Source organism: Triticum urartu, chromosome 5 (assembly GCF_003073215.2).
Source record: "Triticum urartu cultivar G1812 chromosome 5, Tu2.1, whole genome shotgun sequence".
In the NCBI taxonomy this organism is placed as follows: Eukaryota; Viridiplantae; Streptophyta; class Magnoliopsida; order Poales; family Poaceae; genus Triticum; species Triticum urartu.
Window position 1 is genome coordinate 405,789,234 of NC_053026.1, and position 6,257 is coordinate 405,795,490.

Genomic DNA, 6,257 nt, shown 5'->3' on the forward strand with positions numbered 1-6,257 from the left:
TTTACTTACTGTTGGTCCTGGTGAAATTATTGTATGATTGCACTATTTTCTGTCTTCACTGAGTGACTGCTTGTTCTGATCGGCTTCATAATATCTTCCTACCTGATCCTTACTACCTAGCTGATATTAGTCATTGTGCTTTTACTTCATTGAATACTTGACTATGGTTTGCCAAATGTAGTCTACCTTCCGCTGCATCTCTACTCTTAATGGAGCAGTTGGTAGTCTCCGCCGGTCAATTTTCGTCCCACCATTTTCGTCCAGATTTTTTTCGTCGGTTAACCTTCGTAGATTTTTTTTTGGTTCCGTCCACCGCCTCCCCTCCGCTGGTTTTAGCGTCGCGACAGAACCAATCCCTCGCTAGCCCTACCTCCTCTCCCGTCTCCAGTCGCAGCCGCCGCCGCACCCCAATCCAACCCCGCCGCCGGCGATCTCCTCGCCCCCCTGTGCCGTCGCCCCCAACCTTCTATTCCTCTCCCAAGGGAAGGGAAGGGAAGGCAAGGCAAGGGAAGGGAGAGGGAGCGCCCAGATCCACGGCGGCATCAGCGCGCCGTCCTCGACCTGATCCGCGTCCGTCCACGGATGAGAGCTAATCGGCGCAGGAAATCCCCGTCCCCGCGTCCGAGCCCCGCCACCCTCCGCAACGGCTCGACCGCCCATCGACGCGCTGCCCCCGCGGCGCCCGACCAGTTCGGCTCTCGCGGCTGGTGGACGCGCCCTTGCTGTTGCCGACGCCGGCTCGCTGCGCCCCACTGGCCCTCACGCGTCTTCTGTCAATGGTTACAACTCACGTTCCTCTCTATTTTCTCTTTGAATTTTCTTTTGAGCCGGTCAGGAAGCAAGAACATGTCGATTGACATGCCAATTGGAGATGATTTGAGGAATTTTTACGTGTTTGGTAGATGGACTTGAGAGGTCAAGGAGTTTCCATTGGGACATCGGGACATGCTCCTCCATCTCCTCCGGTGGACGACATCCAACATCGCCAGGTAGATTACTGTTTTTGCAAATTCCAGTTCTTGATGTTTAAAACTGGATGATCTGCACCCAACCCCTCTATTGTTCTATTTCTGCTTAAATCTGATTTGGTTGTTCAGTTCATGCACTTATGGACTGAAGAAAAAAAAATGGAAATGAAGAAGAAAAGAATAGCAATATTATCATATGCGAGGTTTGCTTTTAACCTTGGTTCCTAACCAATATTTGCTTCATAATTCTGCCGAGAGATTCACACTGTCATTCATATTATGAATATAGTTCATAACCAGTATTCTCTTTTATCTAATTATATGTACAGAAAGGAGTAATCTGAAGTGAATTCATGCTATGTTAACAGTCTAACAAACATCTTGGAGGTGTGAATGCTTTCTTGGGTCTGACAAGTAATCAATAATTGATGGTATACTGGGATTTTTCTCATACTTCTAGCACTTCCTCATTGACAATAAAGCAAGTAGTATCACAACAAAGGCTATCCAGGTATTTTTTTTCAACTATAATCCTTCCAGCTTTAGGAACTGCTCAATTGGATCTGCACAATCCAACAAAATAAATGTGCATAGTGTCTGCGACACTTTCATCCGATCATCACGAAGGGAGTTGTAGGAGTAAAAAAGTATGTCATACTGTTTTTTCAGTTCAAGCCAAAAGGCTAGGACAGGTAATACTTGTTTTTACAGTACTTGTGCAAAAAGTATGTCATACTGTTTGCTCTAGATGATTTTGATGAATTTTACAACCTTATTTTCAGTTGTTTACCCCAAGAAATGGTCTGCTTTCATGGGGTTTATTGAATCCAGGAAAGAACTGTGAGTAGTAGCGAACCAGACATGAAAAGTTTCAGAGAACTACGAAAACTCCGGTCAGTTTTGTCGGGATCTTGTGACACAGTTCCAGGACTCTATTGACTAAGGAAATGATATATATGTGTGATTTATCCTGTTAAAACTTTTAGTGTTCACTTAGGGGTGAGTGCAACCAGTAACTGAATTTAGACTACGAACTAGAGTATGACAGTAAAGTCAGGAGCATGATGGAGAACACACGGGACATTGAGGACTAATGGTCAACACTTAAATCTTGCTTTACATACAGTTCAGTTCCAAGTAGTCTGATACATAGATGGCGAGGGGAGTGCTGATTTGGGGTTGATTTTGGTAATTATATATTTTCCTTGATGACTGTCATTTTGTTGTCCTACATGTGCTCTATGATATGCATAACAACTTGAGAGCACCTTTGCTTCTCTTGATGTGCTTCGTCATACAGTTTTTTAAAGTGCACAAGCAAGCTTGCGAGTGATGACAACTACTATGACCTACAACCTTGAATCTAGGTTTTTGGGGTTGAACATAGGGGCACAGCGCGCTCTCCCATCTAACCAGTGAAGCGTAATGAAGGAAAAACTACAATATACAAATCGTCACCGTCATTCAGTTTGTCCAAAACTGAGAAAAGCTCTTTAAAAAAACTGGGAAAAGCTCACGTGATGGAATGAGATGAGATTTCAACATCATGATTGCGTTTTATAATTTGAACAACCAAAGTAGATGGTCCCGTCAGCCCGTGTTTGACAATATGAAGGGACAAACTTGTTGATCCATTATTTTGCCAGGAAAATACAATAATTCGGAGGGCTTAAATATGGATAATAGATCTGACATAATCTAGCAAGGTGAGTGACTCAATTGCACATGTGCAAAATGGAAGTTTAAACTTCCTTGAATCTCTTGTAGGGTTTGGGGGAGATTGTCAGCGAGCCACTGATGAAAGTCCTTTTGCGATGACAATGCTAGAGAAGATTTGAAAGATCTTGGTTGGCGTGGGGCAACTTGTGTATTCCTGGATGGGGGCGCCGTCCGGTGGCAGTGGGGTGTGGCAGTTGCCGCAGCTGGGCACAACCGGGAGTCCACCTATCCAGAACACCCAACTATTTCATCCGGTGAACTGCGAAGAGCTTCTGTGTGCATCTCCGTTATATTTAACTACGACAGGCTTATGTTATCTTATCGCGAACTCATTTTTCAGTTTGTGCCCAACGTGACTGCATGTAAATATGTAATACAGCAATTTTGTTCTTCCTTTTTGTTGTTCGATTGACTCAGTATACCATCTCAAATGTCATTCCCTTTATAGCTAGCACATCATCTCCAAAGAATTTATTTAAGTTGAAATCCAGTAATTATATGTTGATCGCATAAGCAGGCTGATGGTGTCTTGGTCGAATTTTTCTATTCCTTCTCTATGGAACTAAAACTGTTCTTTCCTGAATATATTGGATCGCAAAGAACTAAACCTTTGTACAATGTCTTTGGGCATATTCTGAATTTGCAGAATTAGCACAAATCTGAAAGCATATATGCAGCTCCCAGATGTTGCAGGCTAGAGGAAGGGCAGGCACTCATGCGATACCATGTATCTGGTAGTGGTTTCGTTCCCCAGACGCTATGCATTTATTGTCTGGTTTGTTCATATCTGTTAGCTCTATATTAACCTTCTTTTAGTTACTTCCCATGATTTTCTTTGTAAGAAACCCCAGAAATATATATAGGTGTATTTTCCTGTAAAGATGCTAAATTTTGTTGGTCTTATTTATGGGATAGCGGAACCATTTTTGTGTGCACTTAATTGTCAGGTTGGACGCGCCGGGTGTGGGGACACTGCAGGACATGTTTGATCATCATGTCAGTGAATTCTGGCGAGAATGAACCAAGTGAGCTTTTGTAGCTGGTCTATTCAAAATGGATGAACGGACCAGTTAGTGTACATATAAGTTTGCACTCTGTTTTCCTGCTCATTCGTGCAATGTGTTCATGGGAGACTTATTTTAGGAAAACATAAAATAATTTTTCTTTCTGTGCATACTACTCCAGCTTTCAAGTGCCAGGCTTCAATAAATCTGAAATTTCTATCGCTCGATTTGCAGTGTTTATTTTACGGTTACTACTGGGAAATGTTTCCTTTTAATCATTTTTATCTGGTACACACCATTGTAAGTGTATTATTTAAGAAATCAAGTCCATTCTGGAAGAATATTCACTCATGATAGTTTTGAGTTTCGGTAAAGCAGAATGTGTACATTCATTTTAAAATTGTCCAATGGATAATAGATTGTTCCGCATAAAAGAAAATGATGCTTACAAAAAATTATGCTCGATTAGGATGTAACGATGAGTGATGCTACTTGGGATGATGCTCAATTAGGTAGAGGACACATCAATGGTGGGGTAGCCATAGGCATAGCTAATAGGTGGAGTAGGAGAAGATGTACATATGATGGTGATGTGAGCACATACATAGGAGTGAAGCTAGCGAAGATACAACAAGCTTGCTGCGAGAAGAGGAATGGAAGAGGATTTCGAGCAGAGGAGATGGGGGCCATGGTATAAATTTAGAGGATTAGGAAAAGGGTGTGCACATGATGGTGAAATGATATGGAGTAAGCAAATGATAGAACAATGGCGTAGCCGAATGTGACGAGGAGGCGGGGGAAACCGGTCAAGATGGCGTTGAGGTGATACGAACCATGGTGGAATTGTGTCGGAGTAGTAAAAGTTACTCACATGGCAATGTGATGACATGGTGGCTTCAGAGAATCTGATGAGCAAAAGAATATGAAGAAAGATTATAGCTTGTATTCTTAATACATGTGTGACATAGATAAAGAGAGTTAAATGAAACATATTTGATTGATGATTACATTGGTTTGTTATTCTGTAGCAACATGTTTATATGAACTATTTTACCAATGAGAATGCTAGAGCATGGTCCTGTGAAGGAAGACTACTAATAGAATAATAAATTATTTTTCAAAAAGTGGAGAAATTGGATCTGCTTTCTTTCGGGGGAGGGGCGCATCATGGGTGGTGCATGCCTCCTCCCCTTGATGGTGGTGGTGAATTGGCACTAACACTGGGACGTGATCAGGGCGGAGCACGGGGCGCTTGGCGAGGGACTCGTTGGCGGTCCGTGGAGAAGTACAGTGTTTGAAGAGAGGGTGTCATGGCGAAGATGAGGCAGTCATCATCCTGTTTTAAAGAAGAGGGCTCCAGTGAGAAATGTCGAGTGAGAAGGGGAGGTTTTGCCAGGAAAACATAAAGGCCCCTTGTGAAGTGGAGTTTTTTGTGTTGGGACCATGTGTTAGAGATAAGAATAAATTGGGTAACCATATTTCTCCCCAACTTATGGACTGGATTTGGGGGAGCTTGGACTATTGAGACTATTGAATTTTGGGGAGCCTGCTATCGTCCGTTTGACGTCAGCGTAACATACGAGGGAGCAATGAGTTTCGACCTTGAAGACGATGTTAATCCTTTATCTGGTTCATTTATATGCATTGTAGCCCGTAGCGTGTGTGTGAAATAGATGGATTATGGTCCCGTACCCAATAAGATGGATATGTGTGTGTGTTAGAGAGAGAGAGAGAGAGATGGGGAGAGAGAGTGAGGAAGAGGGAGGGAGAGAGTGTGTGTGAGGATTTGATGGTAAAAAAGATCGCCAATGTCACTTGATATGTATGAGAATATTAATATTGAACTCTTAAAATTAATGTGGCTCCGTTGCAACGCACGGACATTCTTCTAGTGGTAATAGGTTTATCTCTATCGTTTGTCTTCGAAACTTCCATGTTTTGAAGACTTTCATAAAAATTGCCTATTCACCCCCCCCCTCTAGTCGATATAACGCACTTTCAAAGCTAACAGACAAAGAATGGAAGTGCACTGAGAATCGATTTGAGAAGAAACTTAGTTGCTGGAAGGGCAAACTCATGTATATGGAGGCCGTTTAATTCTCATTAATTCGGTTCTCATGAGCATGCCCATGTTTCTCTTGTCTTTTTTCGAAGTACCAGTTGAAGTTCGGAAAAGACTAGAGTTCTATCAATTCCGTTTCTTCTGGCAGAGTGATGATCTGAAGAGAAAGTATAGACTCGCTGAATGGGATATTATTTGTCGATCAAAAGACCAAGGGGGTCTAGGTATCGAAAATCTTGAGGTGAAGAACAGATGTCTTCTCAGCAAATGGCTGTATAAGCTATCTGGTGAGGCGGGGACTACATGGGCACAGATTCTGTGTAATAAGTACCTTCACTCCAAAACTTTATCCCAGGTCACAGTGAGGCCAATGGACTCGCCTTTTGGAAAGGACTGATGAGAGTTAAATCAGTTTTTTTCAATCGGACAAAGTTTGTGATCGGTAACGATACTTCTACGAGATTCTGGGAGGATACATGGCTAGGGGACACGCCTCTCGCGATT

General features: G+C 42.6%; 1 long non-coding RNA gene across 8 annotated transcripts; it reads left to right on the plus strand.

The window, feature by feature from the left end:
• The first annotated feature begins 314 nt into the window (after nt 1–314).
• On the plus strand, nt 315–3,918 carry LOC125509317. Of its 8 annotated transcripts, none has more exons than XR_007284045.1 (6): nt 315–779; nt 903–989; nt 1,098–1,861; nt 2,736–2,963; nt 3,334–3,421; nt 3,635–3,918. It is a non-coding gene; the product is annotated as an uncharacterized LOC125509317 (long non-coding RNA). The 8 variants fall into 8 exon arrangements; XR_007284051.1 differs by having other exon boundaries at nt 1,098–1,660; nt 1,751–2,963; XR_007284048.1 differs by having other exon boundaries at nt 316–779; nt 1,098–1,171; nt 1,298–2,963.
• Nucleotides 3,919–6,257: the final 2,339 nt, after the last annotated feature.